We start from the raw sequence: 27178 nt of genomic DNA, 5'->3' as shown, positions 1-27178 counted from the left end.
CTTTCCCCTGAAGAGGTATGCCGCAAGGCAGCGGAGGTTTTTTGGAGTCAGAGTTTTCCTTCTCTGATTCTTTCTTAATAACTGTGTAGTATTCCACCCTGTGCATTCGTCACAATTGATTTCAGCCGTTCTTCTGCTGCTGTACACTCAGCCTGCACCCGAGTTTTAACCACTGCAAAGCACGCTGTAACAACACGTCCTTAGGCACTTGTGCCTTCGTTTCTGCAGACTAGATTTCCAGAAGTGGAATCAGTGGGTATGTATATTGTAAATGCTAACAGATATTTTCCAAATACTTTCCCCCCCAAAACTAGGAAACACTCATATATAAAAGGACTTTTACTTGGCATTCTCTCCATCATTAGATGCTATCATTCATTTTAATATTTGAAAATTTGATGATGAGACAAAGCTTATTGTTGCTTTAATTTACATTTTCCCAACTATTAGTGAAATTGAATATCTTATCAATTCAGTTGTTTATTAGCCATTTGGATTTCCTCTTTCATGAACTAACTTTGTCCACTTTTCTACTGAACTGTCTTTTTCTTATCAATTTCATTTATTCATGTATTTATTCAGCAAACATTTATTGAGCACTTATTATGTGTTGTGTGTTGGTGTTACACCACTGATTAGATAAAGTCTGAGTCTTAATGAAGAGCACTTTGTATAATGATATTAACCGTTTACTTTGTTATCCATGTTGAAAATCAATTCAAATGAATAATTGTACCTCCAGGGTCTCCTGTCCACATTTTCTGGCAGATTGCTAATAATTATGGTTTCATATTTTATGATGTAAAAAGACCTAATAATAAGCATCACTAGCCATTAGTTTGTTAGAGTAGAAAGAACACTTAGTCCAATCTCCTCTGTGGCACCTTGTTGGGACTCCCCTCTCATGCCTTTCACAATTCACTGTTCCTGTCCCTACTTCAAATACCTGTGAGCTTCTTCTTGGGAGGGGAGAGAGGCTTTCATGGCCACAAGAACATGTTTAGTTCTTGAGGGGGTCAGGACAGAAGTGTCATACGCCCCTGTGAGCAGCCTTCTAACAATGACAGACAAGGAATTGTTGAAAACCCCAGTCCCTTTGCCCCTTCGATGCACTAACTCAGAGGTGTGTGTTCTACACTGTCTCTCCAGTCAAGAGTAAGCCCTGGTTGCCCACAATGTAACCTGCTCATTAGCCTACCTTGTAATGGCTTCCTTTCCCTTCCTTGTTTCACTTCCCCACTCTCTTTTTGGTGCTTCCTGAGATCACTTCCAAAATAAACTAGTTGCACTCAAATCCTGTCTCAGTTTCTGTTTCTGGGAGACTTCAACCAAGATACTTTCATCTACAGATGAAGAACTAGTAGCAGGAGGTGGTGTAGCTTGGTGGGTAGAAGTGTGGCCTCTGTAGTCAGGGGTCTGTGTCTAAAGCTTGATTCTGCCCCTGTGTGACCTTGAGCACATACATTCTTTTAGTTTTTAATGGTTAAAATAGCAAATTTTATTATATACATTTCACAAGTTAAAAAAAAATAATAATGTAATATACCAAAATATTGAATTGTGTGTTTTAAATGGATGAACTGTTTGGAATATGAACGATATCTGAATAAAATCTGTTTTAAAAAAACAACCTGAAGTGGTGTATAAGAGGAAGCAACAGACTGCAAAAGAAATAAGTCCACGGGCATTGTAACTCAATGACAATGTAATATTCCTATACAATTTGTAGTAAAAGTAAAAAATGTGTGCAAATGATGAATACAGTTTCAGGAGAGTGATTACCTCTGAGAAGGGAGGGGAAGAAACAGGGAGTAAAGCTCTAGCCGTAACTATAATGTAGTTTTGTTTTTGTTTTTTTAAAACAGAACTAAAGGTAACATGGGCCTAATAGCTCACATGGTTATTATAGGGATTAAGTTAATTGTACAGTTTTCTATAATATCCAGTAAAAATTGATATTTATCATTAAAATTAGAAAACCAAGTTCTAGAGAGCACAAGTCGCTCCTGTAAGGTCATATGGGAACCTGGAACTCCTGTCCCATTTCAGAAGACTCTACCCTTCTACTCACCTGTGGGCCAAGGATATTACAATCATAGAGTTCCATTTGTCCTGGACTTTAAATACTCTTGGACGTATGGGTGGAACTGGGTGGTTATGTGTTACGATCCAATATGGTAGTCACTAACTACATGGGCCCACTAAACACTTGAAATGTGGTTAGTGCAATGGAGGAAGTAGATTTTTTTATTTCACTTACTTATAATAAATATAAATAGTCATTTATAGCTAGTGGTTACCATATTAGACAGCTCAGCTCTAGAGAAAGGGGTTGATCAGTGGCAGGAGGAATCTCTCAGTTCTTTTCTTCTCCCCCATTCTCTCTTTCCTCCTGTTACCTCTCCCAGCCCCAGCTATTCAGTTCCCTCTTCATAGCACTGCTGTGCCTCTCCTTTGTACCAGCGTGGTTCTACGGAAGGAAGCATCAGGGAAGGTGACAACCGTTGTATTTTTATACACCCAGCAAGGTGAAACAAACTCCTCCGTGATCCCCGGGTTGAAACACAAGACGAATATCTGCTATAAATAGAGCTGAATGAAGATTCTTTTCTAGATGGCTCCCATTGTTCCTTCCGCTTTTATAGTATTCATGCTGAGATAATTTCCAGCTTCTCAGATCCTCAATAGTTATAAAACATACCATTACCTCATTTTCATTTCATTGGAATTACAGGTCACAAGACTACTTTGATCCTTACCAAGTTCATCATTAATGGTTTCCAAATAATGGTTCTTTCCGTTTCAGCATGAGCCCCATTCGGAACTTCCTATTTCTGTATTCTTTTATATTCTGCTTCCTACTTTTAACTCTCTGTCTAGACAATAGTGGCTAATGGAGTTTTCCAAATGCCCGTGTGTATTTCACACCCATGAAGATGCTCCCTGCTCTGCCCTGTACCCCCACCGCAAAAACTATAAAAGTACTCATTTCTTTCCAAACCATCTAATCCTGACGGATGGCATGGAAAGGTCTGCCTGAGTCATATATTGGATCGACCATCAGCTCTCCAAAGCTACATCATGGTACCTTTAATTAACTCCACAGGACATAACAAAACACGTGGGCTTTGGAGCCTGGCAGACAGGGGTCTGAATCCCAACTATGTTGCTTAACTGGTGGGGGGGGGGGTTCCTTTTTGAGTCCGTTTCCTCATCTGTGAAATGGAGAAATGGGATACCAATATTATCTTTGCAGGATAGAGGGAGGACTACAAGGATTTATATGAGAAGCAAGACATTGGAATCAATAAAAAAGCATGGATTCCACCACCAGAATACTGCTCTGTGACCTGGGGTGATTTGTCCGTCTCTCTGAGCCTCACTTTTCTCATCTATAAAACAGGTATAGTATTAATACCTACCTCATAGCGTGTTTGGAGGATTAAATAAGAATACATATAAAGTCCTCAGACCGTGACTGACTGAAAGAAAGCATTCACCTCTTAGTATGCCCTGAGGAAAACTTCTCATCCCAGTTTTTTACTACTTACTGGAGAGCAGAATTCTTGTTTTTGTTTTTGTTTTAATATCGTGAACACCTCTGAGCATCTGGAGAAGCCTATGGACCCTGCAAAAAAAATGCTTGCAAATGCATAAAATATGATAAATCGAGTTACCAAAAAATCAATTCTATTGAAATATACTCATCAAAATACTGAAAAGACAAATAGTGACACAGCAGTGCATGTGCTTCTTTATTAAGGGGTTAAATAATAAGATCTAGTAGCAAGTCTAAAATTTCCATAATTTCTAAGTATTGATGAGTGCAAACAATAATTCAAGACATCTGCAATGAGCCCTGGCTGACGTGGAGCAGAGGACTGAGCACTGGCCTGCGAACCAAAGGGTTGTCGGTTCAATTCCCAGCCAGGGCACACGTCTGGGTTGCGGGCCAGGTCCCCCGTTGGGGGCGGGTGAGAGGCAGCCACACATTGATGTTTCCCTCCCTCTCTTTAAAAAAAAAAGACACCTGCAATGACTGTAATGTCATTTGAAATGTCTTGTGCTTTCTAACAGAGACAGTGTAGCAGGCTCTGCTAATACCACTGTTGGCTGCCTATGTTCATAAGTAAGAGAAACGCTTAATTTCAGTTAGAAATAAATGAACATAAGGAGTAGATTTTTCCCATCCAAGTTCACGAACCATAGGTTTATAACATGTTCAGCACTCCTTTATCTTCAGATGTCACAGTTTAAGAGGTAACCTGAAATTCTCCTCACAATCCATTATTTGGCCTCTGATTGGAAAAGTAATTTCAAAACAGAAGTGCACGGCCCTACAAGCGTGTGCAACAGGGTCTCTTTCTCTTCTGGTCCCAGGTGCTTCAGGAGTCACGAGCTTGGGTGCAGAGATGGCCAAGTCCAGGAACCACACCACGCACAACCAGTCCCGAAAATGGCGCAGAAATGGCAGCAAGAAACCCCGATCACAAAGACATGAATCTCTTAAGGGGGCGGACCCCAAGTTCCTGAGGAACATGTGCTTTGCCAAGAAGCACAACAAGAAGGGCCTGAAGAAGATGCGGGCCAACACTGCCAAGGCCACGAGCGCACGCGCTGAGGCTACCGAGGCCCTGGTGAAGCCCAAGGAGGTCAAGCCCGACATCCCAAATGGCGGCAGCCACAGCTCAGTCAACTTGCCTATATCACTCACCCTCATCGCCAAGGGTCTCTGGCTCTGCAGGCCAAAGGCCAAGCCTCAAACCAAGGCCAAGGCTCAAACCAAGCCCCAGGCTGCAGGTGTGGCTGTGGGCCCGGCTCAGGTTCCAGCTCAGCCTCAGTCTCCCAGAGGTGCCCAGGACCCTTTGAAAGGTCCACAGTAGAGGTCTGCCGATGTCAGGACAGAAGGACTGGTGTGCCCCCTGGGCTGCCGTCTGCACGAGGCTGGTGTCCTCCTATGGTGCTTGTGCAAATAAACCTGAGGCAGGATCTGTAAAAAATAAATAAATAAAAATAAAGAGCGTGCAATAGGCTGATAGGTTGACAAACTACTGCTTATTGAGAAGCATGTGACAGGCACCGTTCTAGGTGTTTTACATGTAAACTCAGCACCATTCACAACAATTCTTTGAGATAGGTCCTATTACTATTTCTGTTTTACGAAGGAGGGAAATGAGGTGCAGGCTGGTTACGTAACATGTCCAAGGTCAACACAGTTTAGTAAATGGTAGAGCCGATTTGGACCTTAGTCTGAATCCATAGTGTGTGCTCCTAGCTACCATGCTATGCCATTTCTTTACTCTGAGTGTGGAGGGGGAGTGAGATTTTAACTAAAACTTTCAGGCTGAATAGGAGTTAATTAAAGAGCTGGCAAAGAAGGGAGGAGGGGACACACAGGAGACTTCTAGCCAAGATGGAGGCCTAGACTGACACGCTCCATCTCCCTCCACAACTAAGAAGGAATACAACTACCACAAAACCAGAAATAACCAGTAGTTCCAGAAAGTAAATGGAAGTCCAACATTATAAAGAAGTGGTGCTCGTCTGGACGGGTAGGAGGGGCAAAGCCAGGGTGGAGAGGTCAAGCTGTGCTGGCGGTGGCAGCCACAGTGATGGTGGAAGGATGGCGGTAAGCACAGACACCCGTATTTAAGAGGAGGCGAGAAACGCCAGGGGAGCACCCCCGGCTGCAGATCAGACCCATCAGCTCGCGATTCCAATGCCGGGGAAGGCAAACCCCCTTTGCTTAGACTGTGAGGCCCAGAGGACATGGGGACAGAGGAGGGGGCTCCTGGTCTCTAGCGGAGAGTGAACGGCAGGAATCCGTCTTGGACCCCCACCACCGCAGGAAACGCCACATTGTGGTGAGACGGGTTCCCCGTTGTGACGAGTGCACGGAGTTCCACCCCCTATAGTGTAGGAGGTGTGACAGCCCTGCGCAGGAAGCAAAGGGAAACACAAAACTGTCAGGATGGCACAGATCATGATAGAGATCCCAGTGACGCAGCTGACCAGACAGCAACTATCTAATCTAACGAAGCAGCAGATAGGAAATCTTTCTGAGGCACACTTCAGAGCTTTGATTATAAAAATGCTTACAGACTTAATAGCAGATCTTAAACAAGACGGGGAAGGAATGAAGGCTAGTTCTGCTGAAATGGATGAAAACACATACGAAACTAGTGGGGAGGGAAAGAAAACCAGGGATCAAACCAACAAATCGGAACATAGGGAAGGAACAAACAGTCAACCAGTGCAGAAAGAGGAAATGAAAAGTGAGGAAAATGAGGAGAGGCTCAGAAACCTATGGGACAGCCATAAGCGGGCTAACATCCGAATAATAGGGTTGCCAGAAGGTGAAGAAGAACTAGAAATTGAAAAATTATGTGAAAAAATAATATAAGGCCCAAAAGATTACCAATGGAGTTGCATGTCAGAAAGTAAGGAGACAGTGGCATAAAATAAAGTTGGACAGCAGGAAGCTTCCAGATCCTGTCAGGTCTTGAAGGCAGCTTTAGCATTATCTTAAGTGACAATCAGATTTGTTACATAAAAATATCACTCTAGCTGTAGAGGAGAAAGAATCAGAGGGAAGAAAAAGTGGAAGCCAGTAGCCTAGTTTGGAAATTGCTTGAACTAGGTGAGACACAGAGGGATGCAGAGAAGTGGATGGATTTGAGAAAGATCTGGGGGAAGGGATCTGGTGACCTGGATGTGGGGGTGAGGGATAGCTCTGCGGCAGACTGTTTTTCTCAAAGATGGCCACAGCTGTATCTGCCATCCACCCACTGTCCTTACAGTAGGACTATGCTATTCCTTCCATCAAAAGGTGGAACCTGGACCTGGCTGGTGTGACTCAATGGATTGAGTGCCAGCCTGCAAACCGAAGGGTCACCAGTTCGATTCCCAGTCAGGGCACATGCCTGGGTTGCAGGCCAGGTCCCCGATTGGGGGCACATGAGAGACAGCCACACATTAATGTTTCTCTCCCTCTCTTTCTCCATCCCTTCCCCTTTCTCTAAATATAAATAAATAAAATCTTTAAAAAAAAATTAAAAAGGTGGGACCTGTATTCCCTCCCTTTGAATCTGGCTGGCCTTATCAGGTTTTGTGATTTCTGAGGCTATGTTATGAAAGGCAACACAGCTCCTGTCTGGTTTTCTGAGCCACTCTCTCAGAGCCCAAAGCTCCATGCAAGTAACACCACTGCTCTGAGCCCACTATGCTGTGAGGAAGCCCAAATTAGCCCACAGAGAGGCCCCGAGGCTCTGCGAAGGAAGAGAGATGTCCAACTAGCCTCCAGCTGCTCCAACCCCTGCTGTTCCAGCTGCAGCCACTGTCTAACTCTGAGCCAGAACTGCCCCACCAAGCCCTCCCTGAATTACCGATTCCCAGAAACTATGAACAAGAATAAAATAGTCATTTTGCATTACTAAATTTTGAACCTGGAACTGTCATCTTTCAGATTCTGTCTCTACTGACTCGATCAGTTATTGAGTTCTAACCCTCATAAAAGAGATTTAACATTCTCAGTTTGGGTTATTTGTGAGGGACCCCAAAGCAGTGTAAATGGTTTTTATGTATATTATCTCTTCAGTTTTAATCACTCAGTCCAGTGATTTGTAAAACTGGAAGGGCTTTAAAAAAAACACACACACACAGAAATTCTTAAGTTCTACCCTAGTCTCACTGAATCAGAATCTCTGGGGAATAGGGAGCTATTGACTCAGCTGGCTTGTCCTACTGTTTGACATTATTCTTTGCCATTTTCTTGATTATTACACTTATGTTCTATTTCTATAACTCAACATATATATGCAAGTCGGGATATGTAGCCTTTGAGAATTTTAAATGAAAGGGGGTGTTATTCAGACTGTCCTGGTCATCTGAGTAGCACAAAAAAGATACACTTACCTACATCAAAAATAATTATCTTTCAATGTTTTCGCAAGTATATTTCACATGGATCTGGAAATAAAATAACTAAATATGTTTCATCTAAAATAAAAATAATTAAAACAGTGTGAGTTGCCAAAAAAAGAAACAGAGATAATATAGAAAAAATGAATAGTCCTGAATCGAATCCTTCTATAAGAAAGGATGTTACATACAAAGAAGAGATACAGAAATGTTTTGGAGGTGTTATTTGTTGTTGAGATAGCTTGGAGAAAAAGGGAATCTGATATCATGCATCAAAATCAATTTTAATTAGATTAAATATTTAGTTATTAAAGAGGGGAAGCAAACCATGGTAAAATTAGAAAGGGAATATATATATTTATTAAGTTATCTAGAGGAAGGAAAGTAAAAATTGTGTCAGCAAGGCTGTGTTCATTCTGGAGGCTCTAGGGGAAATTCTGTTTTCTTGCCTTCTCCAGCATCTAGAGGCCTCCAGCCTTCCTTGGGTTATGGCCCCATCCTCCATCTTCAAATCCACTGATGTAGTAATATCTTCCAGTCTCTCTCCACATAAATAAATATATCCCCCCATTTGCTTCCATCACCACATCTCCTCTGACTCTGACCCTCCTACCTCCCTCTTATAAAAACCCTTATGATTACATTGCACCTACCTAGAAAATCCAGGATTACCACCCCATCTCAAGATCCTTAACCTAATGACATCTTCAAAGTCCCTGTAACCATGTAAGGTGTTATATTTACAGGTTCCAGACGTTAGGACATGAACATCTTTGAGGGGCCATTATTCTGACTCCCAGAGTTGTATAAAGCTATATGGTCATTAATCGGTGTGTCATAGAGGCTGGACTCACTGATGGCTGAGGACTTTTTAGTGACTATTTTGCAGTTCCCTGGGCTACTTCTTTCAACAGACAATAGAATTTGCCAAGTGGAGGTAGTCCAATTCTTATCTACTTTCCTGGGAGAATCTTACTTTAAGAAGCTATTAGCTCTCTTGGGGCTCCCAACAAACTCAATATCATCACAACAAAGTCCCCTCCACCCCACCCCCAAAGTCCTGGGGAACAAAGACTCACTGATTAGCTTCCAGTGACATTTCTTCCATTTATTCCACCTGTGAACAGAATAGTCCATGAAAATCCAAGGGTCTCTATGTTCTAGAGATGGTCTTTTAACACAAGCAAATCTGCAGAAAGACAAAAACCATGATGTCATAAAATGAACCTGGAGAATATGAGATCTATGAGCTAATCACAATGAGACAGGGATGATTCTAAGCTTTGTGCATAATATGTATTACATTACCTCATTTAATTTAACTTACTTTATATTGACGTTGGGAAGTACACTCTACAGCAGTCCCTCTCTATATCGTGGTTCACTTATTGCGGCCTCACTGTATCACGGGATTTTTAAAAATATTATATTTAATTATTTATCGCAGATTTTTCACTATATCGCTGGATTTTGCAGTACTGTATATGTATGTTGTTAAAGTTACGTAGGTTTAAGAGTGTAGAATATGTTTAAGAACATAAGTAGTGTTTATGAAAGTGTGGAAAAGGTTAATAAGGGAGTGGGAAAGGTTAATAAGGGACTGGGAATGGTTTATAAGTGTGTGGGAAGGGTTTATAAAGTTTTAAAATATTTATAAATACTAAAATAAATGTAAGGTTCCTACTTCGCGGATTTTCATCTATCACGGGGGGATCTAGAACGTAATACCCGCGATAAGTGAGGGATCACTGTATTCTTATTCCCATTTTACAGATGAAGAAAGTAAGGTGTGGGGAGGTTAAAAAAACAAGTTCAGATTTACCCAGCTAGAATTGGGGAGCCAAATTGTGAACTAGGCCAGTCTGATTCCACAGCCTCTGTTCTGATCCACCAAGACTTCATAAATGGTTAATTCCCCTAATACACTTAAGCCAGGAAAGTTGGAGCGTCACAGGTCTGTTTACATGATGCACTGGGCAAATCCACAGAGCAGCACAGGCAGGTCCTGGCGTGGGGGTGGGGCATGGAATTTTGTGAATCCCGTGACATTAAGCTGCAGGTCCGTCTGTCCACATTCTCAATGCGTCTCTTCTCACCTTTCTCAGAGGGTCCTATTGGCCAAGGACTTCCATCACAATGAGCATAGATAAGTGAGGAATTTCTTAGTCTTTATTAGGACATGTGAACCCTTTGGGAATTGGAAATAAGAGATATTCATCTTTTTGCCTGGAAAATGCATTTGTTCATATAATATTGTACAGGATTTTAGTCAAAAGAAAATTACTGGCTGAGAAGGACACAGCATCACTTCAATGTATTCCTGCCAAAAATATATAACCTGAATCTAACAATGAAGAAATATCAGGCAAGCCTAATAAGGGATAATCTATAAAATAAATGGTCTATACTCTTCAGAAATGTCAAGGTCATGAAAGATAAAGAAGACTGAAGAACTGTTGCAGATTAAGGGAGACCAGAGAGACTTGAAAACTAAAGGCAACATGTAACTCTAAGCTGGATCCTAGACCAGAAAAAAAAATTGTACCTTTTGCTCTAAAGAACATTAGCAAGACATTTGGTAAAAGTCAAATAAGACCTGTAGGTGATATATGCAGAAAAAGAAAGAGACACACAGAGATAGAGTTATAAAGCAAACAAGGTAAACTGTTTGACATTAGGGGGAAATGGATGAAGAACACTTAGAAATTCTTTGTACTATTTTTTGCAACTTCTTTAACTCTGAAATTATTTGAAAAACTTAAAGAAATTTTTAAGAATCCGAAGTACTTTGTTATGTAGTAAATGAGACTTGCATATAACCTGTGTCACGTTCGAACTCTGAAAATCCTTTACACCTAAAAAAATATTTAAAAGGTTGAGAAGTGTCCTCATGAAACAATTAGCAGAACAGGACAGCAAGACGTTCCTAAACTATGGAGTGCAATGCAGCCTCAGGGTCAACAGCCCAAGTCCCTCACCTCCAGTGCTTTGTGACCTTTGGCAAGTCATGTGAGCTCTCTGTATCTCAACTGATACCTGTAAAATGGACGTAGTAATGATGTTTACAAAGGCGAATATTATATGACATTACGAAAGGGAAGAAATGTTTAAACAAGACACAAAACACTGCAAACCATAAAGGGAAAAGTTGAAACATATGATTTACGCTAGAACTCAAAATTTTTGAAAGACAAGACATGATTAACAAAGTAGAATGGCAAACCACAGAGAGGAGACTTAACTCTATTATCCGGTACCCAAAATATATAAACAATTTCTAGGGATCAATAAGAAAAACATAAATAAGCCCAATGGAAAAATGGTACAGAAATATCAACAGGCAGTGCATAAAAGAAAAAACCTGAATAGCCTGGGGAAAAGATGCTCAATATCAATAATTCAGGAAAATTAAAACTAAAACAACAAAGATATTGCATACATAGTCATCAGCAAAAATACAAAAATGAACAAAGTCTGAAAATATCCAAAGTTGGCAAGGATGTGTAGAAATGGTACTTAACCATTGTTGGCAGAAGTAAACATTAATATATCTTTGGAGAACAATATAACTAAACCTCCTTAAGTTCAAGATACAACATACTACAAAGTCAGCAATTCCACTCCTATACCCAAGGACAAATGCACTAATGTGTTCAACACAGTACTCTTTGTAAAAAAACAAACGAACAACAAAATACCTATTCCCTAGTGCAGATGCATAAATTGTGGCTCATTTATATAATAAAATACTACACAGCAAATAAAATTAATAAATTAGAGCAGCAGTTCTCAAACTTTATGGTGCATCAGAATCACCAGGAGGGACTTCCAACCAATGTGGAGGCCTAGACAGACACGCTGCATCTCCCTCTACAACTAAGAAGGAATACAGCCACCTCAATACTAGAGACAACCAGAAGTTCCAGAATTTCAAGCAGCATGGAAGTCCAGCAAACAAAGATATAAAGAAGTACAGTAGTCCCTCTTTATATCGTGGCCTCACTGTATCACAGGATTTTAAAAAATATATTTATTTATGGCAGATTTTTCGCTATATCACAGGATTTTGCGGTACTATACAGTAAATACTAAAATAAATGTAAGGTTCCTACTTCGCGGATTTTCACTTATCGTGGTGGGGTCTAGAATGTAATACCCACAATAAGTGAGGGATCACTGTACTCATCCAGACAGGTAGGAGGGGCGGAGAGGACTCGGTGTGGTGGCGGTAGCGGGGGCAGTAGCAGTGGCAGGCTGGCGGAAAGCACAGCCACACATTTTTAAAAGTTGGGAAGGACACCTGGGGAGCATTCCCAGCTCCTGCCCAGACCACGCAGCTCACAGGCCTAGTACTGGGGAAAATAAAGCCTTATTGCTTCTGACTGTGAAAACCAGTGGGGGTTGGGGCAGAGGAAGAAACTCCTGGTCTCTCAGCAGAGGCTGCTTGTTTATAGGGTCCCCGCAGACCTAGAATGCCCACAGACCCATCCACTCTGGGAACAACGGCCAGGGCAACAGCTAGAGAGGCATCAGTCCCATATGGAAGTGGAAGAAGTGCCTGGAAAGGGGCGAGTGCTGAGCAAGCAGTATTGTTCCCTCTCACACCCCTCCCCCAACACACAGTGCCACAATGTGGTGAAATAGGTTGCCCTGTACTGACAAATACCTAAAGCTCGGCCCCTGGCAACATAACAGGTGCAAAAGAACTACCTAAGACACAGAGACAAACACAAGAGCCTGTCAAGATGAGGAGACAGAGAGATATGGCCCAAAACAGGGAATGGATCAAGGTTCCAGTGGGATAACTAAGCAACGAGGAGATAGCCAACTAACAGACAAGGAGATAGCCAACCTAACAGATGCAGAATTCAAAACACTGGTGATAAAGACACACACAGGCTTGACAGATATGTTTGAATACAGCAAACACATAAGGGAAGAAGTGAAGGCTATGCTAAATGAAATGAAGGAAAATCCACATCAAACCAATGGTGAAGTAAAGGAAACCAGGGTTCAAATCAATGATTTGGAACATAAGGAAGAAAAAAACAGTCAACCAGTACAGAATGAGGAAGCAAGAATTGAAAAAAAAATGAGGAAAACTTCCCAAATTTTGCAAAGGAGATGGACATACAGGTCTGGGAAGCACGGAGGATCCCGCGAGAGCTGGACGCAGAGGGGACCACACCAGGACGCATCATGATTGAGATGCCAAAGATGAAATATAAAGAGAGTCCTGGGGGCAGCAAGAGAGAGGCAGAGAGTTGCCTACAGGGGAATGGGTGCCTATAGGACTATCAGCTGATTTCTCCGAGGACACTTTGCAGGCAGGAAGGGACTGGCAGGCAGTATTCAATGTGATGAAAGGCAACCTGCAACCAGGATTATTCTATCCAGCAAAGCTATCATTTGGAATGGAAGGGCAGATGAAGTGCTTCCCAGACAAGGTAAAGCTAAAGGAGCTCATCATCACCAAGCCATTATTATATGAAATGTCAAAGGGACTTACTTAAGAAAAAGATCAAAACTATGAACACTAAAATGACAGCAAACTCACAACTACTAACAACTGAATCTAAAAAATAAAAACAAAATCCAACTAAGCAAACCAGAATAGGAACAGAATCATAGGTATGGGGACCATTTGGAGGGTTATCAGCTGGGAGTGGGAAGGGGGAGAAATGGGGAAATGGTGCAGGGACTAAAAAGCATAAACAGTTGGTACAAAATAGGGGAAGCTAAGAATAATACAGGAAAGGGTGAAGCCAAAGAACCTATATGCACGACCCATGGACATTAACTAAGGGGGGTGGGATTGCTGGAGGGAAGGGGGGTACTGGGCAGAGGGGAGCAAAGGGGAAAAATTTGGAACTACTGTAACAACATAATCAATAAAATATACTTTTAAAAAATCACCAGGAGGACTTGGTAAACCAAAAAAATTTCTGGGTCCTCCCCCTGGAGTTTCTGATTCAGTGGGTCTTGGATGGGGCTGAAATTTTGCATTTTTAAAAAGTTCTCAGGTATTACTGATGCTGTTTTCTGGTCCAGAGACCACATTTTGAGAACCAGTAAGCTAGTTACGTGTTTTAACACAGTAAATCTTAAAAACAAAGTACAGATAAGAAAATAAAAGCAAATTGTGAAAGGATACATAAAATATATCTAAACACATTAAACAATAGTATACAACTGCGGAGATATATATATACCTTCATAATAAAAGTACGAAATGTACATCAGAATATATTTCAGGAGAATGATTATTGCTGGGAAAGGGGAAGAAAATGGTAAGAGAGTCTTAGTGGTGAGTATAAAGGTTTGTATAATATTTTATGTACTTTAATGCATGTTTAGATGTTAAGAAGTTTTTTAAAGTTTAAATTACATAGCATCTATCTCATGGGGTTGTTGTGAGAGTGAATGAGATCATGTGAAACTTTTAGATGGATAAAGATAACAAAATGAAATTGGGTCACAGAATCTCTGTCCCTATATATCTAAACAAAAAATGATTTAAAAGTTTAAAGATATCAGAAAGGAAGATAATCAACTCAACCAAATGATGAGGAGGGTAAAAATGTATGGCATAAGCATCAAAAAGAGGCTAACCAAGGGAAAAGAAGAAGATTCTGAACTGATTTAAGTGTGGCTCTTCACCTGCTCCAAAAGAGAATTCCAGGAAAGTAAGTGGATCCACAAAATGCTGATAATTCTCACCTAGAGAGTGAACGCAACAACCTGAGGGAAGGAAAGGAAAGTCCCCGAGAACCTCCAGGAGCTCTCTCAGTAGATGTGGAAATAACCACCAGCCTCCATTTTCCCAGGTGCCGTGATGACTTATGGTAAAGGGTCTGAAAGCCAGGCACATCTGCTCACAGGCACTGGACACATCCTGCACTGTTAACAAGAAGAAAAACTACGCAATAAAGTACATCCCTGTTTCTTTCCTTCAAGTCTTTATTTACCCGTTTGCAATTACTCAAGTGTGATTATTAATTCTATCTCTTCACTAGACAATAATCTCTAAGATAGCAGAGATGGGTCTGCACTGAGTAAGTTAGAGTGAACACATGAGTGGGTGTCAAAGAAATCTGACTTCCTCTCGTGTTCAAATTCCACAGCCACCATTTTTACTTGTCACAAGGAGAAAAACTAGACCCCATGGGGTCTGAGGCATTTCCTAACTAATAAAAGAGCCTACCTGATTCATAGAGCCGTAGGTGTGATAAATCAAGTATATTTACAACTAATTCCATTCCCTGTGACAAATATATTCTATAGATTAAACAAACAATACAACATTATACATGCTTCACAGTCAACATCTAACATTCTGGGAAATCTATTTTTGGCATTGAATATTCCAAGAAAAAATAAATAATTCAAGAAGAACCTGTGGCTAAATCACCTAAGTCATTTGCCTCTTATCAGTGAAACGAATAGGGTACATGCACAGCCTATTTAAATGTAAATTTAAATAAAACATTTTCTCTGCCTCTCTGCTCTCTTTGCCCCGGAGATTACAGGAATATATGATTACAGGAATATATATATACACAAACACATACATAGTTCTCCGATACACACTTCTAAGGTGTTTTTCTTTTAGTTTCATGCGACTAAATCAAAGTATTTGGGGGTTTATATGATCTATTTTCACAGAGAGGAAGGAAGGCTCTCTGGAAATCAGAAGAAGGGCAAAGCCCTTTGAGGTAGCGGAGACCGGCCGAGGACGCCGTTACTAGGCAACTCGAGCGTTCTTAACAGACCTGGGGAGTCACTTCCCCGCCCTCATTGCCAAGGAAATCGATGCCCCAACTCAGCCCTGCCGTAAACTCGCGCGCTTTTGCGACATTGCCGCGCCTGTCGCTGCGTGCGCGCCCTCTGTCCCTACTCTCCGCCCTAACCGCCATTGCCGCGTGCCCGCGCCGGTCGGTTGGTGGCGCCTTTGTCCTACGGCGGGCAGGTGGGCCGAGGCGGAGGCGGCGGCGGTGGGCCTGAGGCGAGGGAGCGTCCGGGAACCCGCTGCACTGGTAGCGGTGAGTGCCGGGAAGCGGTGGCCGTCCGCCGAGGCTTGGGGCTAACGGGCAGGCGTTTGAGGGTAACCTGGGCCGGATGGGGAGGCTGAAGCAGGAGGGCCCACTAGACGCGCGGCCGCGGCTCTCTCAGGGTGCGCGCGGGACTGCGCATGCCTGGTGCGGGGCGCGGCCTCCTCTGGCTCTGGTGTGCACCAGGCCTGGCCATTCCAGGAGGCCAGTGGGGGCCTCAGGTCCTGCGGCGCCGCACCGCACCCGCCTCTCTGTGCGCGAACCGCCGACAATAGCCCCCAGGCTTCTCTGTACGGTAGGGCTGCACACCTCGTCCCCCTTCTCAGAACGGTGAAGTCGCTCGCCTGCGCGTCCTCAGCGAGTCAGTGGCGCAGTTGGGATTCGAACCTGTGCCCATCCTGGCTGCCTCACCCTGCGTTCTCCGTGGCGTACAGCGCCGTGCGGCGAACCGAGCGCTGTGCGGGATTGCCGGCGTCTCGCGGCCCCTTGATCCTTGAGGCCTCTCTTTGTTATGTGACACCCCCATCTATTTTATAACGCGGACCCCGACCCCAGAGAACGGGGAAAGAAACTGCCGAGGTTACCCCGGAAAATCAGCCAGCGCCCCAACCTGCTGGCTCTCCTGTCCCGTGACCATTGCACTTTACACAACGGGACAACCCGCCAAGGGTTTGTTTTTTTAGGACGGCGTTCCCCAAGTTCCAGGCTGTCGCGTTGTATCTTTATGTCCGGGTACCATCTGTTTTACTTACCAAATGTTAATTTTTTTCCCTTTAAACTGACTCTCTTTTTTTCCCCCTTCTAAAATACATTGTTTAAGGTGGAAACGTAAATCACAACCATATAATGGAAGCCAGTTATTTTTCAAATACTCGTTTAAAAAAAAATAAATGTCTCTCTATTAAAACAAACAGTGCGTCCTTGTTCCTCCTGAAATTATTCTGCATTCAACGCTTTGGGAAACGCAGCCCTAGGAGTATGGGGTTAATCGTCCTGGTTTTCTATCTGTGCACAGGCTTTTCCCTGAGGCATAGCAGATTCTGTGAAATGCCCTGGGATCTTGGGGGATGGTCATTAACATTTAAGCGTTCTGGTTGTAAGCTGTTCTCATTATTGACTTAAACGTGCTAGTCCCGGGGAACTGCAGGAACTGCGTTCAAGTGCACCTGGTGTTCCTCGGTTTTCTTACAGCATTGTGGTGTGGTAGTCACCTGACAGCTCATAAAAGATGTTTTCGCAAACGCTGATGGAGCACTTTGGGGGTTTGACAACTCGAGATTTAATATTTTCTGTATAAGCCAGTCTGGGTGTGAAAACTTAACTTTCAGTGCTGACTTTTTCAAACCAGTAAAGCCCAAGCATTGCATTGTGGGTATTGGAGATCACTTGGCTATTTGCTAACATCAGTTTCTGCCTTCATTCTGGTTTCTTTGCCTTTCTTTTAGCTCCAGATATTCTTTGAAATCTCTGACAAAAACCGTTTAACCTAAACCGTAGAAACAGTGATTTTTCCTTGTGCGATGTGCCAGAGAAACCATATTGCAAGGCCCAGTGGGAGGAATTTTTCGAGGTGCAGGTTGTTCAGTGTCCCATGCCTGTAGACATCACACGTTTAAAGGAGGCATTGACAGATTAATGCGTTTATAAACTCACGATTGTTCTATTTGTACTCTCTGTGTTTGTGTGTGAGAGCACATTTACTTTAATTCACTGAAAGGTTACTCTGAATAGTCAGCTCAGGCTGTTGAAGAGTTTTCTCCTCAGGCTATGTTAAAAAAATAGTTCGTATTCCTTGGGATTACTTTCGTAGGAGCACAATGTAGAATTTACATAAAGCTAAGGTGATTTTCTTCGCGTTTCTAAGCAGCAGTCCTGTGTAGAGAAGAAATGAGGATTTGATTTTACTCAGGAGTCAGTTTCAGAACTTCAGCAAATGGAGCCTCATCTGCCAGTGCTCAAAAGCTAAGAGTAAACATTTTTTGGAAAGGCTTAAGAGAAGTCTGATGAGAAAAGTGCCTGATGGTTTCATTTTAAATAACCATTGCAAGCATTCCATCTCTGTGGCCTGCAGATGGCAGTACCTTTGTATGCTTGTTACTCCTGTGAGAGTTAATTTAATTCAGTTGTGCCTTTAAGAATGGCCAACCTGCCCTGGCATCTCATCAGTTGGTTAGAGCATCATCCCAATGCACCAGGTTTGGTTCCTGGTGGGGGCACGTGCAGGAACCAACCAGTGAGTGCATATATGGATGGAACAGACAAGTCGATGTTTCTCTCCCCTTTCCTCTCGCTCTAAAATCAATTCATAATTTTTAAATTAAAGAGTGGCAAACCTTTGGAGGAAACATTTGCTATTTTATTCCCTTGAGCAGTTTTTGTTTTTGACTCCCATGAAGAAGGAAATGTCTATTTCTAAACTCACTATTACTCTTAGTGGTAATGATAACATACAGTCTGCAATGCATATAGTTTACAAATACCAACTCATTTGCTCTTGTCTATCTTGTGAGATATCTTTTTTGCATATGAGGAAATAATGTCTCAGAGTGGTTACATTTCTTGCTCAAATCACATACTTGGAAGACATTATTGAAGATAAGAGATTTCATGACCAAACAAAACTGGGACATGTGGAGGTGGAAGTGGTGTCCTTACTCCAGAACTTCTCAGAGGTTTTAACATGCTAACCATGTGCAGTGTTCATATCCAAGAGAGGGAGATGCCATTGATACCTTTCTCTCACTCTCCCATGAACAGCTTGAAGTACTAGTGCTCCCCAAAACTTGGTGCTGCACTTCGGTTTCTCTCCCGTATCTGTGGTTTACTAATGATTACTGTGTGTCTTTGAGACAGTGTTTTTAAAGCTCAGTGTTTTTATGCCAAAAGATTTGTCCTGTGAACAGACAAACGAAGCAGTTTGTCTAGATTAATCAGCTTAAGTGGAGTTCAAGTAACCTGTCAAGAAATTAAAAGGGCAGTGGCCAACAGAAAGTTAGCCCTATGTTTGTCTCCTTAATGAAAGACATTAATGACAGGATCAGGGTAAGGCCACTGTCTGACGCAGCAGCACATTAGGGAAATATGACAGCTAAATACATAATACCAGCATGCCTGCTACTTTCTAATGGTGGTTTTATTACCACCAGATATTAATATTTATAGGGATGGTCATTTCCATTCTTTATCCTATCACTAAAAAAATAGGAGATTATAGTCAACTGGACTAATTACTTTGATGTTAAGAAAGTAATTACCCTCAAAGAGTCAGAACTTTTTTAGTCCATAAGACTCTTCCCCCTTTATTTCATGTTCAAAACAACTGTAATGTTGACCTTATAAAGCCCGACAACTTTAGGCAAGGATCAGGGCAACTTAAGTTGCATTGGAGAGCAGAGTGCCTTTATGTTATGAAATATCTTGAGTGATCCCCTGATTTGCATCTGGAATGGTTGAATTACTGAAGATTTGGTTGATCCTGCACCTAGTGGGTGAGCTTTGGAGAATTTTATTATAAGTAATTTGGTTTTAAGTGAGTATCCTTAATTATGCAACTGGAGACTGAGGAACTATAAATATGTATTTAGGATCAGAGATGATACAACAAGTTATTTTTAATCTCAAAATTATTTTTGATATCCAAAAGAAAAAAGGAAAAAAGTGATTTTTGTTCAGTTTTAAATTTTAGGATTATAAATAACTGAGCCTTTTGCAGCCTTTGGGAAACTTAATTAAGACAGCATCAGAGTCACTAGAACAGCTCAATGGAAATATGGATCCTTGGATGCAGTTTCCTACCCCTTACTCTTACCTTAACTGGCTGGTCTTAGGAGGTGGCAAGGGAACCTATCTCTCAAAAGCCACCCCTGTGGTTTTTGTGTACTTTAACATTTGAGAACCCCTGATTTAGGACTTTAGAAAATGAGTTTGCACTGGAAATAGAAGGTTGAAGCAGGTTCTAGTACTAATCTATTCACATCCCAATTACTAATAGGAAATGAGAGCTCTGGTTTATTGTTGGGTTTACGTTAATGGATTCATTTTAAGCAAGACCTTAAACTATAAAATGTTTTTGGCTTCACAATATGAACTAGAGGTAATAAGAATAGTTGTGATTTCTGTTAAGTTTTCAATATTTTTCATTCTTTCCATTCAGTAGGATGCTTTCACCTTCTTGAGAACAAAGAAAGCCAACCTACCAAGACTCCATGGTCTGCCTATTAACTTTAGATTTGCTCCACTTTTCTTTAGGTGGCATGGATCTGAAATTATATGTGTGGCCATTTTTCTCTTTTTGCAAAGAGTTGCGTTTAGATATAAAAACTAAATGCCTCAGAAAGGAGTAGGTGTTCTAGCCCCTGCCAGCAAAACAATACTGACAGCTCTAGTTTGCAGAATTTAGAGAGAACTTTAGTTGGCAGTTTGCCCTTTATCAATTAAAAAAATGTGTAACGTATTACCAAAAAGTGGCAAGCTCAGTGGCTAATATTTTTCTGCCATTTTATAACTAGGTAATTGGGGGAAAAGAAACTTAAATTTTCAAGATACCTTTTAAATGATCAGAAGTAATTGAAGAGAAGTGGTGGGCTGCACATGCCTCCTTGGGGGTGGGGACAGCTGATCTTACAATTAGCTATTATTATTATCTTTAGCACCGTGGAAACTTGGGCTCATGATTCCATTTCCTTTGGAGGTAGCTGTGTGATTATGCTTTCTGCAACTGTTTTCAGGGATTATACTTTTACAGATTTTAGCCACTGTTGTGATTTTTTTTTTTTTTTTTTTTTTTTTTTTTTTTGGTAACAGATTATGAGTTAGTATTTCTCCTTGAACACGGGAGTTGCAAGATCTCCAAGTGGAGAACCTAAGTATATTATGTTATGTATGCACTCAAGGAATAAATAGATAATAAGAGTAGTAGTTACCAAATACCTGCCAATAATCATCTGATCCTAGGCTTCATTGTCATATTCTGAAAGTTTAAGACAGGGTCTGAGAATCTGAATTGTAACTGTCTCATCAAGTGATGCTGCTGTCTTCATTAAAGAAATGTAATATGGAGAATGAAAAGAGTATGTATATAAATGAGGATGGGGAAGGGGGAGTGGCCTAATGGCTATAGAGTGTTTTAATTTTGCAAGATGAAAAAGTTCTGGAGATCTGTTGTACAACAGTGTGAGTACACTTAACACTACTGAACTGTATGTTTAAAAAATGGTTAAGATGATAGATTGAATGTTGTTTTTTACCACAATTAAATGTTTTAAATATATTAGAAAACAATAAGGAAAGGTAGTTTGTTGTTTGTTTCTTCCTGAAGAGTGGGTTAAACTAATAGATTATTTGTTATTCATTACTGACTCCTCTGGCTATCAGTTCACTTTATATCCCTTTATTAAAGGTAAAATCATAATCTTTCACATATTTTCTCCTACCTGTTCTCTTCAGTGTCAAACCAGTGATCCTTGAAGAACATAATTGGCAATATTTTAAATGTCTTAGGTTTAAATACACTCTCCTTAGGTAATACATGAAGGGGGACCCCCCCAAAAAACGGAATTATCTTCTGAAGTGTGGGTCTCTTGTAGTGCAAGCTTCCCCCACTAGGTGAGTGTTCTGGGAACCCATCTGTATTCGTGTACCAGCTGGCATTGTTGTGAGAGGCTGCATTCAGCTTCAGTGGAAATTTTTTGAAGACTTTGAAGGCGTTTGCCCATTTCATGATGGGTGATCTACAAGCTCACCTGTCCACACCACGCTGAGTGTTCAGCAGTCCAAAAACTGCATGACCCTCATGCCCCTCCCTATTCACCCAATGTCCCCACAAGCAATTGTTGTTGTTGTTACCCTGGATGAAAAAAGGTCCTCAAAGGGAAATGTTTTGCCATTGTGAAAGAGGTGAAACTAAAGAACAGCAGAAGCACTAAAAGGCATCAAAATCCACAAGTTCAGAAACTGTATTGAGCTATGGAAAGAAGTGTCTCAATAGGTGTATTGCATCAGATGGAGGTGACTGAAGTTTAAACATGTAAGAATAAATACACAACTTATGATAAATAAATCCCGGGGTTTTGGAGGTCCCCCCCTCATACAGTACACACAGCAAGCCTTCATTATTTGGCTTCACTGAGACTATGATAGTTTACTTGGTTCATAGCCTCCTAACAGGCCTTTTGCCACCAGTTTTTTTCTTTTCCATAACAAAGGCTTTTGTGATCTAATCTAACTCTGATTTGCGTCTGTAGTTTCTCTCCCTTTTTCTCCTCCTATCCCCCCCATTCCCTGCGTTAAACTGCATATAGTATTCCAACTTGTTCCGTCCTTCAAACCGTTCCTTTACCATTGTGTGTGCTGGAATGACCTCTCTTTATGGTAAACTCTTATCTCATCCTTCAGGACTCAGTTTCAATGTTACTTTTAGGCCTTCCCTGCCTCCTTCATTCCCCCCTACTCTCCCACCCATTCTTCCCAGTGTCCTCTGCCTGCTCCTGTTCCCTGTCATACTCAAGAGTTAGGCCTTCATTATCTCTGCCACAGTTCCACTGTAGATTATACTGTCATTAATCTGTGTACATGGGCCTTTCTCCTTTTATTAAACAGTGAGCTTCTTTAAGCCTTAAAGTTTAAGGCAGAGACTTTAGCCTTTTTATTTCCCTTTATCTAAGGCCGAGAACTGCGTGTGTGTGACACATAGTAGGCCTAGAAGCATTTCACGTTCCTGATTATAAACTCTCCTTTTCAGGTTCGTTAATTTAGTTCTCTTAAGGATCTCCACTTGTATGGTTTAGTTGAAATTTTACCTGCTTTAAAGAAACTTGTATTTAAATTTTTTGCAACTTGAACTTTTTTATTAGTTTAGATTAGCTCAACCTTTGTGAATCCAACTTAGTGAGTTTTTTCTCTTAGCTGATATTCTCCTTGAATCAACATAACTAAGATAGAAAATCCATGTTATTAGGTTCAGAGAAATCAAGTGACTTGCCTAATTCTGCTCCCCCACCAAAGTAGGACTAGAACTTGTATTTGCTGATCCTAGCCAAGTGCTTTTTCCTCAAAAGAAGTAAAAAGGGCAGGAAATTAAATTTTGGTAGAGAATTTTTGTCTAAAGAGTTGAAGTGAATAGAATGTCAGTAGCAAAAGCCAGAAACATTATAGTTTGAGGTGGTAGAAATTGAAGTGGTAATTGAATAAGTAGGTCCTACTCGATTGAGTGTCTAGGTCACTTAAACTTTGGGCCTTTTCCAGGTCCCATTGGCATTTGATCACGGAATCCTAGCAAGAGTTTTCAAAATGGAAACCATATCCTTTCATTCCCTGTTGGAAGCAGCATAGCATAATGTTTAACATTCTAGTTTCAGACAGACCTGGGTTTGAGTCCTAGCTCTGCCTCCTGATCATCATGTGACCTCATATAAGTCCCTTGATTTCTCTAAATCTCAGATTTTCTCATTTGCAAAATAGAGATCATAATAGTACTTAACTCCAAGAGTTGTTGAAAGAATTGAATGAGATAAAAAAAATGCACGTAATGTTCTTAGTAAAGGCTCCAGGATAGAGTAAGCGTTCTGTAAATATAAGTTATCATTTCCCCTGTTTCTGTTCCCAAGAGCAATATTCTAATACAGTTAACAGTATAATAATTATTTGAATTCGAAAATGAAAGAGATAATTGAATATGAGGGAAAGAGTAGTTTTCAAAGTGGACTTAACAGTTAAAGCAGAGCTTTCTCTTATCCCTGATAGTCACAATATAACTCGTTATAATCGCGTTGATGTTCCAATATATCATCAAAGTAGTCTTCATAGATATAGTTTAAGTGAGCAGTTCTGTTCCTTCCTCTCCTAGTTTTAGGAGTTTAATGTATAATATCCACTGTCATTATCAGTATGGTTTTCCAACTGCGTTATCTTTATCATCATGTTTTTCCAATTTTCTGATTGTTAGTTGGTTTTCAGCCAAGCCTTTTGGAGAGTTTTATTTCACTTGTAATCACTTACTGAAATTGTATAGGCTTCTGGGTTTGTTCAGCAGCGAACGGTGGTACTGTCACTGCGTGCTGTGGTTCATACTGCTCTTGTTCAGAATAGTTCGCATTGTTTTCATTGCAGCAGCCTGGAGTATAAAAATTGGTTTGAAGGTCAAAAAAAGTTATTTTTTAATGACACAGTTAAAAAATAGAACAAAGCAGTTCTTGGTACTGTGAATGAAACATGCTTATTTGTTGTGTTTATAAAATTATCCAAGGACCGTTGAGTGAACCTTGTCTGGCATAGTAGTCTAAAATAGAACTGCTTAGGCGTTATGTCTTTGGGGGGGTTTTACCCCATTCTTTTGTGCTTTAAAACAGCTCTGCCACCTCCTGTATAACACCATGTATTCTAAATTATTTTTCCTTTTTTTCCTTTTATGTAATAAATCCCTTTGATTGGTACTGTTCTTGTCTAAAAGTTCTTAATTGAGAAGTGCTTTTAACTGTTTTCAGAAGACCACTTGGAAATTATAGATATTCACGCCAAGGTTAAGCGCCTTGTGATGGTTATTTTCAATGGCATCCACATTATTAACATAACTAACAAAGTATAGAAGTACCAGCTAAGCTGAGGTGGAAGAGATGCTAAGAGACTGACTTTTGGTCTTAAGGACATTTGGCTGGGATAAAATATATCAGGAGGAGAAAGAAGAACCATTTCTTCCCTTTTTTCATGAGGAGGAGGCATTCTGTCACTCCTTGGATATTCCCGTGTTGCCAATTATGCTTCCCCATGTAGTGTTGAGAAAGGCCCCCAAATTGTCTTTTTTTCCTTCTCCTTTATGTTAATGTTGTTTGTATTTCTTTGCTATAGCTCATATATCTCTGTAAGGATTTGGGGGGAAGTAATTCAACTGATAACACAAAAGCCCCCCTTACCAGTTCCAATATTTGCATTCTCAAAGAGAAAACTTGTTCAAGTGAACTTCCAACCTCCAGTTGATGAGTTTTCAAATTGTAGGACAAAAAATTGGGATGAGGTAAGGTTTTGTTCTTGACTCTAAATCTTCACTATACTATGATCAACTCCCTGAAGTTATTTGTACTTTTGGTAGCTTCTGTATTCTTCCTGTATTGCTGAACCCATACATAGGTTTTCCAAAAGTTCTGTATACATATGTTAGGATTTTTGTGTGTGTGGATTGATGGTGTTGACAGTTTTGTTTTCATAACTCACTGAAAACCCCCGCAACCATATCCTAACCTGAGCAATCCTCTTTGAGGCATTGAGATTATCAAAAATCTCCACGTTCATTTTCTGTGTATCTCACCCAAGCTGGAGCTCTAAGGAACTCTTAAATAGGGATGAATAAACAAACACTTGGCACATCACACTAAACGTTTACTAATTCCTAAACTTAAGAAAATGATCTAAGAGAGCTCTTTTTTGCAGAATAAACATGTTAGCCCATCCACGCATAACTGCTCTAGACTTCTCAATGAAAATAGATACTAGGAGGCAAATTATAATCAAAATGGTTTCAAGATATAATCTTGAATTTTTTAATGATATTACAAATGATTTCCCCAACTTCAAAGTGAAATATTTACCTCCTTTATTTTAACTGGAGCTACTTTTTTCCTAAAGGTGTATGATGCATGTCTACTTTGGTTTCCCCAGTTCTATGTGTAGGCACTCACGTAGGATGTAATTATACAGTATAATAGACCTTTTCGTGTGATATGGGCAAATTATATCGCATTTTTAGAGACTTACCAATTAAAGTAATACCCCATTTTCTGTATTCTCATCTAAATGTTAGCCAGGTCAAGTCAGAATTTAGATGAGTGTTCCTATTCACAAGACCAATGTATTCCAGAGATAACTTCGAATACTCCTTAAATAATCAAAGACATCACATTTCTCTCTGAATCATAGTCTATTAGAAAGCAGTACAAAGCACATGAGCACACTTGGTCAGTACGCCCTTCTAAACCTGAATTGATATTCTTCGCAATTATATATAAAAGAACTAGGATTATCATTTGTTACATGTAATTCAGAAGTGTGCGAACCTATAGATTGTGTAAGTGCCATGTGCAGTACCGTGTGCTGACCAGGTCCTACATAGAAAAATATTTTCTGATTTTTTTTTTTTTAATAGTGGGATTATAGCTGGTGTCTGCTTAATTAAAAATGTAAGAGGCTATTAGAATATGTTTCTCTGGCTATTTAGATTTAGGCTACCTTCAGTTTTGTCAAAAGCCATTCTTCCCCTAGGCATAATAGAAAGAGACTTCTGACTTAAAATAGAATTGAAAATTGTTCTGACTTGAACTAGAACTCAAAAGATGTCAGCATAGCAGGGTCAAATCTTAAGGTTTTATTGGTGGTGGTGGTGTCACTGTGGTCTTTCATGTGATAGGATGTTGGTTGGAATTTTTTAAATACATAATTACTCTTTTTAAGCGCTCTTATTTATGTGAGTGCTTAATGCCATTTAATGTCACTAGATACAATGTCAATTGCTTTGTATGGAGCAAGGGTGATAAAACTACACGGCAGCAGGAACCGGTTTTATTTCTCAACTAAAGTATGAAATTTTTAATGCATTTATGTATCTTTAAATCGCATAAAATCTCAGGTTATCTTTTGAGCATAGATTGGTACATTTCTTTAGAAACTTCATCAATTCTTATTTGTACATGGTTCAGTTTTTACAAAGCTGGTTTGTTTTTAGCAGCTAGGCTTTAACTACAAAAATTCGCTTTTCTGTAAGTTTGTATAATTCTCTCCCTTACCTAGTTGTATATGCCAGGCTTCTCTAATGAAAACTTAAGAGGAGTGTTTCATTACCTAACCCTACTATACCAAATGCCAATTCTTATTCTCAGATACTTGTCTATGAGGGTCATAGATGTTAACATGTCATATACTTTATTCAGAAAAAAAAATAATCAATTTCTTTCTCACGTCTCGTTCTGGAACAGTCTTATCTAGTGGAATACAACACAAGGCACACTAAAAGGAGACCCTGTTTCGTGGATATTTGGAAGTTTCAAGACAATCGAGTCCAGCTCTTCTTTGTAACATAAATGGAATTATTTGCCTTTGCTCTTTTTTTTTTTTCTTTTTTTCTTACCACTCTTACGATTTTTCTCCCACTCCTTCTCCCCTCAAAAAAGAATCTTCCCCCTTTTGGAGGGGGCAGGTGTTAGGTTTAGGGCTTGGCAAAGTGT

The 27178-nt window shown here is 40.5% G+C and overlaps 1 protein-coding gene and 1 pseudogene across 2 annotated transcripts in view; both read left to right on the top strand.

Annotated features, from left to right (window-relative positions):
* The first annotated feature begins 4412 nt into the window (after positions 1 to 4412).
* Positions 4413 to 4883, top strand: LOC150003657 (large ribosomal subunit protein eL29 pseudogene; annotated as a pseudogene).
* A 10952-nt stretch (positions 4884 to 15835) lies between these two features.
* Positions 15836 to 27178, top strand: part of NCOA5 (nuclear receptor coactivator 5) — a 28529-nt gene continuing 17186 nt past the window's right edge. For both annotated transcript variants that reach the window (XM_090286502.1, XM_090286501.1), the window contains exon 1: positions 15836 to 15962. The gene's annotated coding sequence lies outside the window, so the exon portion shown is untranslated. The remainder of the gene's footprint in view (positions 15963 to 27178) is intronic.

This window comes from Furipterus horrens, unplaced genomic scaffold (assembly GCF_987537825.1).
Source record: "Furipterus horrens unplaced genomic scaffold, mFurHor1.1.pri manual_scaffold_8, whole genome shotgun sequence".
NCBI lineage: Eukaryota > Metazoa > Chordata > Mammalia > Chiroptera > Furipteridae > Furipterus > Furipterus horrens.
This window is presented reverse-complemented; position numbering and strand designations above follow the sequence as displayed.